A 10,013-nucleotide genomic window follows, 5' to 3' on the forward strand; every position below is an offset into this window, starting at 1 on the left:
GAAACTGAATGTGAGACAGGAAACCATCAAAACCCTAGAGGAGAAAGCAGGAAAATACCTCTCTGACCTCAGCTGCAGCAATTTCTCACTTGGAACATCTACAAAGGCAAGGGAATTAAAAGCAAAAATGAACTATTGGGACCTCATCAAGAAAAAAGCTTCTGCACTGCAAAGGAAACAATCAACAAAACTAAAAGGCAACCAATGGAAGGGGAAAAGATATTTGCAAATGACATATCGCACAAAGGGCTAGTATCCAAAATCTATAAAGAACTCACCAAACTCCACATCTGAAAAACATATAATTCAGTGAAGAAATGGGCAGAAGACATGAATAGACACTTCTCTAAAGAAGACATCCGGATGGCCAACAGGCACATGAAAAGATGCTCGATGTCACTCCTCATCAGGGAAATACAAATCAAAAACACACTGAGATGACACCTCACACCAGTAAGAATGGCTAAAATGAACAAATCAGGAGACTATAGATGCTGGAGAGGATGTGGAGAAATGGGAACCCTCTTGCACTGTTGGTGGGAATGCAAACCAGTGCAGTCCCTCTGGAAAACTGGAGCTTCCTCAAAAAATTGAAAATAGATCTACCCTATGACCCAGAAATAGCACTGCTAGGAATTTATCCAAGGGATACCGGAGTAGTGATGCATAGGGGCGCTTGTACCCCAATATTTATAGCAGCCCTTTCAACAATAGCCAAATTATAGAAAGAGCCTAAATGTCCATAAACTGATGAATGGATAAAGAAATCATGGTTTAGGGGCGCCTGGGTGGCGCAGTCGGTTAAGCGTCCGACTTCAGCCAGGTCACGATCTCGCGGTCTGTGAGTTTGAGCCCCGCGTCAGGCTCTGGGCTTATGGCTCAGAGCCTGGAGCCTGTTTCCGATTCTGTGTCTCCCTCTCTCTCTGCCCCTCCCCCGTTCATCCTCTGTCTCTCTCTGTCCCAAAAATAAATAAACGTTGAAAAAAAAGAAATAATGGTTTATAAATACAATGGAATACTACTTGGCCATGAGAAACAATGAAATCTGGCTATTTGCAGCAACATGGATTGAACTGGAGGGTATTGTGCTAAGTGAAATAATTCAGGCAGAGAAAGACAGATACCATATGTTTTCACTCATGTGGATCCTGAGAAACTTAACAGAAGACCATGGAGGAGGGGAAGGGGAAAAAAAAAGTCACAGAGAGGGAGGGAGGCAAACTATAAGAGACTCTTAAATACTGAGAACAAACTGACGGTTGATGGAGGGGTGGGGGAGAAGGGAAAGTGGGTGATGAGCATTGAGGAGGGCACCTGTTGGGAAGAGCACTGGGTGTTGTTTGGAAACCAATTTGACAATAAATTATATTGAATAAAAAAATAATCCTTTATCTGTGTGATATCATTGTAATGTCTTTTATTTCTGGTTTTGTTTACTAGAGCCCTTTATTTTCTTGGTGCATCTAACTAAAGTCTCATCCTTTTGTTTGTCTTTTCAAAGAAAAAGCTCTTAGTTTTACTGATCTTTCCTATTATGTTTTTAGTCTCTAATTTAATTTTTTTCTGATTGTATCTTTGTCGTTGCCTTCTTCCTACTAACTTTGAGTTTCATTTGTTCCTTTTCTACTTGAGGTTAGGTTAGGTTGTGTATTTGAGATTTTTTCTTATTTCTTAAGGTAGGCATTTACTGTTATAAACTTCCCTCTTAGAAATGCTTTCGCTGCATGCCACAAAATTTGATATATTGTATTACCACTTTCATTTCTCTCAAAATATTTTTTTATTTCTTCTTTAGCCCATGGTTGTTCAGAAGCATATTGTTTAATCTTTACACACTTGTTAATTTTTGAGTTTCCTTCTCAAAACTGATTTTTATTTTCATGCCATTATAGTGATAAAAGGTGCCAGATATCATTTCAGCCCTCTTAAAATTTTTAAGACTTGTTTTGTGGCCTGACATATTATCTGTTCTGTAGAATGTTCTATAGCCACTTACAAATGTACATTGTTTCCTTTGGATGCAACATTCTGTATAAAGTCAAACTGGTCTAAGGGATCATATAAGGCTGAAGTTGCCTTATCTAGTTTCAGTCTAGATGATATATCAATTGATGTAAGTGTGGTATTAAAGTCCCTTATTATCAGGGCACTTGGGTAGCTCAGTTGGTTGAGCATCCAAATTTGGCTCAAGTCATGGTCTCATGGTCAGGCTCTGTGCTGACAGTCTAGAGCCTGCTTAGGATACTCTCTCCCTCCCTTTCTTTCTCTATCCCTCCTCAGATCCCTCTCTCTCTCTCTCTTTCTCACAAAATAAATAAAATAAAACATTAAACAAAATAAAGTCCCTTACTATTAGTGTATCTCTATTCACCTTTGGGTCTATTAATATTTGCTTTATACATACACACACACACACGTGTGTGTGTGTGTGTGTGTGTGTGTGTATTCTCCTATTTTAGGTGCATAAATATATACAAATGTTATATCCTCTTGTTGGATTGACCCCTTTATTATTATGTAATGTCCTGCTTTGTTTCTTATTGCAACCTTTATTTTAAACTTTATTTTGTCTGATACAAGTATGGCTGTCCCAGCACTCTTTGGATTTCTGTTTACATGGAATCTCTTTTTTCACTTTCACTTTCATTATTTGTGGGGCATCACAGCTAACATGACTCTTTTGTAGGCAGTATATAGATGGGTCTTTCTTCTTTTTTTTTTTTTAATCCATTCAGCCACTCTCTGCCTTTTGATTGGAGAATTGAGTTCACTTACATTTGAGGTAATATTTGATAGGTATGTATAGTCATTTGTTAATTGTTTTCCAGCTGTTTTGTAATTTCTCTTTTTCTTCTTTCTGATTCTCTTCCTTTGTGATATGACGACTTTCTTTAGTGGTATGCTTAGATTCCTCTCTCTTTGTGTATCTACTTTAGGATTTTGCTTTGTGATTACCATGAGCATACCATAACAAGGTAGAAGAGTCTGTTTTAAGTTGATAAAATCTGAAGTTTGATTGTATTCTAAAGATCTACATATTTACTTCTCTGCCCCATGTTTTAAATTTTGATATTACATTTTACATCTTTTTATCTTATAAATGCCTTACCTAATTGTAGTAATAGTTGTTTTTACTATTTTTGTCTTTTAACCTTCATAATAATTTTATAAGTGTAATACATGACTTTTATTATATATTTACCTTTCTAGTGAGATTCATTCTTCCATATGTTTGTTGTTGTTGTTGTCACTAATTAGCACCCTTTCTTTTCAGCTTAAAGAAATCACTTTAATCCTTACAAGACTGGCTTATTGATGATGAGCTCCTTTACCTTTTGCTTGTCTGGAAAAGTTTACCTCTCCTTTAATTCTGAATAACTTTGCAGGGTAGAGTATTTTTAGTTAGAAAGTCTTTTTTTAATTTTTGTTTTCAAGCACTTTGTATATATTATGCCAATTCATTCTGCAAAATTTCTGCTGAAAAATCTTCTGATTGTTGTATAAAGGTTCTTTGGATGTAACAAGTTGTTTTTCTCTTGCTGCTTTTTATTTTTTATTTTAGAGAGAGAGATCATGTGGGAAAGAGGGGCAGAAGGAGAGAAAGAAAGAGAGAAGTGGGGGGGAAAGAAGGAGAGAGGGAGGGAAAATCTTTTTTTTATTTTTATTTTTTTAAATTTTTTTCTTTTCAACGTTTATTTATTTTTGGGACAGAGAGAGACAGAGCATGAACGGGGGAGGGGCAGAGAGAGAGGGAGACACAGAATCGGAAACAGGCTCCAGGGTCTGAGCCATCAGCCCAGAGCCCCACGCGGGGCTCGAACTCACGGACCGCGAGATCGTGACCTGGCTGAAGTCGGAGGCTTAACCGACTGCGCCACCCAGGCGCCCCGAGGGAGGGAAAATCTTAAGCAGGCTCCAAACACAGTGTGGAGCCCAACATGAGTCTCAGTCTCATGAGTGTGAGATCATGACCTGAGACAAAATCTGGAGTCTGGTGCTCAACCCACTAAGCCACCGAGGCACCCCCTCTCTTGCTGTTTTTTAAAATATAGTTGACACACAATGTTACATTAGTTTCAGGTATACAACATAGTGATTTGACAATCTTATTTGCTATGGTATGCTTATGGTAACTATGACCTGTAACCATACAATTATTATAATACCATTGACTATATTCCTTATGGTGTTTTTAATGTTCTCTTATCTTTAAATTTTGATATTTTAATAATCTGTCTTGGTGTGGGTCTCTTTGGATTTATCAAACTTGTGCTTTCTGGGATTCCTAGATCTAGATGCCTGTTTCCTTACCATGGTTAGGAAAATTTTCAACCTTTATGTCTTCAAATAAGTTTTCTATCTCTTTCTCTCTCTCTTCGGGGGACATCTATAATGGGAATGTTAGTCTGCTTGATGTTGTCTCATAAGTCCCTTAAGCTATCCTTATTTTTTATAATTTGTTTTTTTATTTACTCCTCTGATTGGGTGAATTTACTGTTTTGTCTTTGGGTTTACTGATTCTTTTTCCTGCTTGATCGAGTCTGTTGTTGAATCTTTCTAGTGCATTTTTAGTTCAATTCTTGCATTCTTCAACCTTGTGATTTCAGTTAGGTAATTTTTTTCCCTGTTTTCTTTATCTTTGTTGAAGTTCTCACAACTTTATTAAATTCATCTATTATCAGTTTTTGGTAGATTTTTCAGGCTTTCTATATAGTATGTTATCTGTAAATAGTCATAGTTTTAGATCCTCCTTTCTGATTTGGATGCCTTTTCTTTCTTTTACTTTCCTCATTGCTGTGGAAAGGACTTCCAATACGATGTTGAATAAATGTGGCAAGATTGGACATCCTTGTCTTGTTGCTACTATTAAAGGAAAAGCTTTCAGATTTGCACCACTGAGTATGATGTTAGCTGTAGAATTTTCATATATGACAGTTATTATGTTGATGTGCAACCCTTTATATCCTCTCTGTTGATATTTTTATCATAAATGGATGTTAGGTTTTCCCAAATGCTTTCTATACATCTATTGAAATGATCATATGATTTTTCTTTCATTTTATTAATGTTATATATCATGTTCACATTGTTTAGCCATTATTGCATCCCTGGAACAAATCCCACTTGATTGTGGTGTGTGAGTGTTTTGATATATCATTGGCTTCAGTTTATTAATATTTGGTTGAGGATTTTTTTTTTTAGTTTCAACTTACAAGTTTGCATAGTGGTATGCTCTGTCTCCCCTTTTTTTGTATGTCATATTTTGTATTTATTTATTTTTTAATGTTTATTTTTGACAGAGAGAGAGAGACAGAGCATGAGCAGCGGAGGGGCAGAGAGAGAGAGGGAGACACAGAATCCGAAGCAGGCTCCAGGCTCCGAGCTGTCAGCACAGAGCCTGATGCGGGGCTCGAACTCACAGACCGCGAGATCACGACCTGAGCCAAAGTCAGATGCTCAACCGACTGAGCCATCCAGGCGCCCCTGTATGTCATAATCTTAATCTAACTTTTTACTTTGTGGTTACCATGATTCTTACATAAAACTTCTCATAGATAAAACTGTCCATTTTAAGCCAATATCACTTACCTTCTGTCATGTCTACAAAGTCTGTGCCCTTTTGCTCATCCTCTTTATATTTTTGATGTCACAATTTACATTAACAAATTATAATTGTTATATTTTTTTCAATACTCTTTTCTTTTCACCTTTATATTATAGTCAAGTGATTAACACATCATTCTAACATAGTATTACAGTTTTCTGATACTCTAGAAGAAAATATAGGTAGTAATCCGTTTGACATAAGACTTACCAACATTTTTCTAAACATGTGTCCTTAGGCAAGAGAAGAAAAGGCAAAAGTAAATTAGTGGGACTACACCAAAAAAAAAAAAGTTTTTGTGCAGCAAAGGTAACCATCAACAAAGGAAAATGGCTGCCCACTGAGTGGGAAAAGATATATGCAAATGATATATCCAATAAGAGTTTAATATCCAAAATATATAAAGAACTCAAACAACACCAACAGTTTGTCTAGGCAATGGCAACATAGGTCTGGTAAAGCTCTTCCTTGTCACACTTATAGAAATGTAGAAAGACTATGTGGATGAGCAGCCCCACAAGCCACCAGCAGGCTTGCAGGGTCTAATTCTCTGGGTTGCAGGTCAGCTGTAGAACCTCCAACTGAAGCTGTGCAAAATAGTTCCAGGCCAGGAAGTGGCAGATGGTCAGTGACAGAAGGTACCATGTCCAGCCCTTGGTACATACGTTCAGGATCTCATTGATGAATTCCACACCCGATGAATACAGAGTATAGTCATGGAAGTGAAGGAAGAGATTGGGGAGCTCTTGTCTCAGTCTCTCATACATGATAGCCAGGTGGTCCTTGATATTCAGATCTCCTGATGGTGCGGTAGGGGAAGGGCAAGAGATCCGAGGGGCTTGGAAAAGTATTAAAGCCCCAGGAAAGGGGCAGGGAGTTCCCTCAAATAGGCTCCTAAGCCCATCCAGGTAGTCGCTATGCATCTCACGTCTGGGTCTCTCTTCCCCCTTCCCTGGAGGGAGAACCGCCCATGGTGAGCTGAGGGCCTGGATCTGAAGGAGAGGGAGTGGGGGATCTCCAAGGAAGCAACCAGATAGGAGGGGGTGGGGGGGCAGGGAAGAGAAGATGGAGAAGTGGTTGTTGTGGACTGGGGCCAAGGGGGGCGGGAATGGTAGAGCCCACAGCTCATCCCAACAAGTGCCCTCCTTAATGGCCATCACCTGTTCAGTCCATCTCCCTACCTACCTTCCCTCCAGTCTCTTATGGTTTGCCTCCCTTTTTTTATATCTTATTTTTCCTTCCCTCCCCTATGTTCATATGTTGTATTTCTTAAATTCTACATGTGAATGAAATCATATTTGTCTTTCTCTGACTGACTTATTTCACCTAGGATAATACACTCTAGTTCCTTCCATGTTGTTGCAAATGGTAAGATTTCATTCTTTTTGATCACTGATTAGTATTCCATTGTATAATATAAACATATACCACATCTTCTTGTCAATGCCCTCTTTTATTCTTATCTGCCTCCTTCATTGTCCTCTTCCTGACCCAAGTTATGTAGGTCTGCTGGAGAGAAACTGGTGTCTGCTGCCATGGCCCATACAACTGGTGCAGCCAGACAGACACTTATCACTTTTGCTTTCCAACTATGACATGGGAGAGTTGCTGCTACTGCCAGCAAAATAAAGCCCCTTGCAATGTTGTCCTAGTAAGTGGGCCACCTTGGCAAGTTTTCTCTCTCCTCTGTGTCTACACACATCTCTATCTCATGCAGATGGTGTTTCAGATTCTTCCCTCAGGCAGATTAGAGTTCCTCAAAGTCTCACCCATGGGTATTCATGCAGTTTTTCACTCTTCAGTTTCTATTTTTCCTGATCGTGGCAGATGAGGGTGGGACAGGCTCACTGACTTCTTCATACTCATAGCCCCCACTGAGGTCCTATCGGCACACTTTCAGATACACAAGGTGGTAGAAACCTCCTGGGTGTCTTATGCAATGTGTATGGACACTTTTATTCAGTTATAGATGCCCATTTAGTTGTTAAAGCAGAGAGAGAAGAGGAATGATGCATCACCTTGATGCTGATGTCACTCACCAATAAAGCAATAGCATCTTAATTTTAATAGCTTATAAAAACTCTACTTTTGTAGTCTCCCTTTCCACTTTTTAGTAAATGTTGCTTCTTTGCATATTGTGTATCCACTAGCAAATGTTTGTCCTTTAACTTTTATACTAAGATCAAAAGTAATTTATTCAGTACCATTACAATGTTTCATTATTTTGTATTTTTCTATGTGTTTACCTTAGTAGAGTGACATTCTTTCAGATTCTTTTTGCATTGGTATTTAGTGTGTTTTCTTTTCAATTGAAGATATTTCTTAAACATTTATTGTAAGACAGGTATATTGATGTTGAAATCCCTGTTTTTAGTTGTCTGAAAAAGACTATTTCATCCTCATTTTTAAAAGATAATTTTGGTAGGTATAATATTCTTGGTTTGCAGGGTTTTTTCCCCAATTATTATTTGAACTATATAATCTCAATCTTTCCTGACCTGCATAAGTTTCCAATTGGCTGAGAAATCCAATCATAGTCTTATGGAGGTGGTGGGGAAGAGGGCCTTGTATGTGATGAGTCATTTTTCTCTTGATGCTTTCAGAAAAGTTTTTGGTCCATGATTTTTGACAATTTTATTATAATGTGTCCAGGTGTTTCCTTTTTTGGACTGATCCTATTTGGAGTTTTATGAACTGCCTGAATCTGGAATTCATTTCCCTTTCAAGATTTGTAAGTTTAATTTAATAATTTAATTTAATTTATTTTACATTTAATTATATAGAGAGACAGACAGGAGCAAGCACAGAGGGAGAGGGGCAGAGAGAGAGAAAAAGAAAACCTTAAGCAGGCTCCACGCTTGGTGCAGAGCCCAATGCAGGTTGGATCCATGACCCTGGGATCATGACCTGAGCTAAAATCAAGAGTTGGATGCTCAACTGACTGAACCACCCAGACACCCCAAGATTAGTAAGTTTTTAGCCATGATTTAATTAAGCAAGATTTCTGCCCTTCTCTCTCTCTCTCTCTCTCTCTCTCTCTCTCTCTCTCTCCCCCTCTCTCTCTCTCTCTCTCTCTGCTCCAAATGAGATTCCTATGATATGAATATTGCTTCCTCTGTGAGTTTCTCAGTATTGATGTAGGCCTTCTTCACTCTTTTATTCTTTTTAGTTTTACCTATCTCTAAGTGAATAATTTCACGTGACATGTCTGAGTTCATATTCTTTCTTCTGGTTGACCACACATACTGCTGAAGCTCTACATAACACTTTTCATTTTATTCCTTGCATAATTCAGCTCCAGAATATCTTTTTTTTTATTAATTGTTTCTATCTCTTTGTTGAATTTCTCTTTTTGTTCAGGGTTTAATTTTCTAATGTCATTGAATTGTTTATCTAGCTTGCTTAGATCCTTTAAAATCATTATCTTGAATTATTTGTAAGATAATTTGTAGATCCTTATTTGCAGTCACTTGCTGGAAATTTATTGTGTTCCTTCAGTCATGTCATGTTTCCTTGTTTTTCATGTTACTCGTACCTTTGAATTGATTTCTGCTTATATGAATAAGTAGTTGCTTCTTCCAGATTTTATGGACTGACTCTGGGTTGGTGCAAGGGTACTGGTTGTGTGCTGTGCAGCAGCTCAATTTCCATGAATGCACAGTTGCATGGATTCTGAACAGCTCCATCACAGATCAGTGTCCATAAATATTTCAGAGATTCTTGATTACTAAAGTTATGGTATCTGCAGTGATGGCAGCACTTCTGGTTTTTTTAGTGCTGATGGATGTTGGGGTCCTTCTATTCTCATTTTCTCCCATTTGGTAACATCATTGCCTGAAGGATTCCTCTTAGTAGTAAGGTCTCGGAGGGGAGAGAGGTGAGCGACAATGGCTGCTGTTCTTAAAAGACGTAGCAATATAGAACCGCTGGGCAATTCTGTCTGTGGATTCTGGGCAAATCCACAGCATGGATGAAATGGCAGGGATTCTCCTTCTCTACATTTTCCCACGAATAGGATCATAGCTGAGGGTATTCTTCTTGAACTGAGCTGTTCTGGGATGGTGAACAGGATGACACATGTAATGTACTGGGCTATTTGGGTTTGTTTTTTTTTTTTTTTTTTGTTTTTGTTTTTGTTTTTGTTTTAAGCAGCTATCCTTGGGTTTTGTGCTCCACTGGGTGGCTGCAGCTTCTTAATTTTAATCTAGGCTTCTCTCAGGATTCTGTTCATTTTTAAGGGAGGATAAGGGCTAGAATGTCCTTCTACTAGAATTCCTTCTCTGGCACGTTGTTTAAGAGTATGATGTTTAATTTCCACATATTTATTAGTTTTTTCAGTTTTTCTTCTGTTATCGTTTCAAATGGGATCTCACAGTGGAGAAGATAATTTGATTTCAATATTTTTAAA

The 10,013-nt window shown here is 38.0% G+C and overlaps 1 pseudogene; it reads right to left on the bottom strand.

Annotated features, from left to right (window-relative positions):
- Positions 1-6,036: 6,036 nt before the first annotated feature.
- On the bottom strand, positions 6,037-6,762 carry LOC122474382 (annotated as a pseudogene).
- Between the last annotated feature and the right edge of the window lie 3,251 nt (positions 6,763-10,013).

Source organism: Prionailurus bengalensis, chromosome D4 (genome assembly GCF_016509475.1).
Source record: "Prionailurus bengalensis isolate Pbe53 chromosome D4, Fcat_Pben_1.1_paternal_pri, whole genome shotgun sequence".
NCBI classification, from domain to species: domain Eukaryota; kingdom Metazoa; phylum Chordata; class Mammalia; order Carnivora; family Felidae; genus Prionailurus; species Prionailurus bengalensis.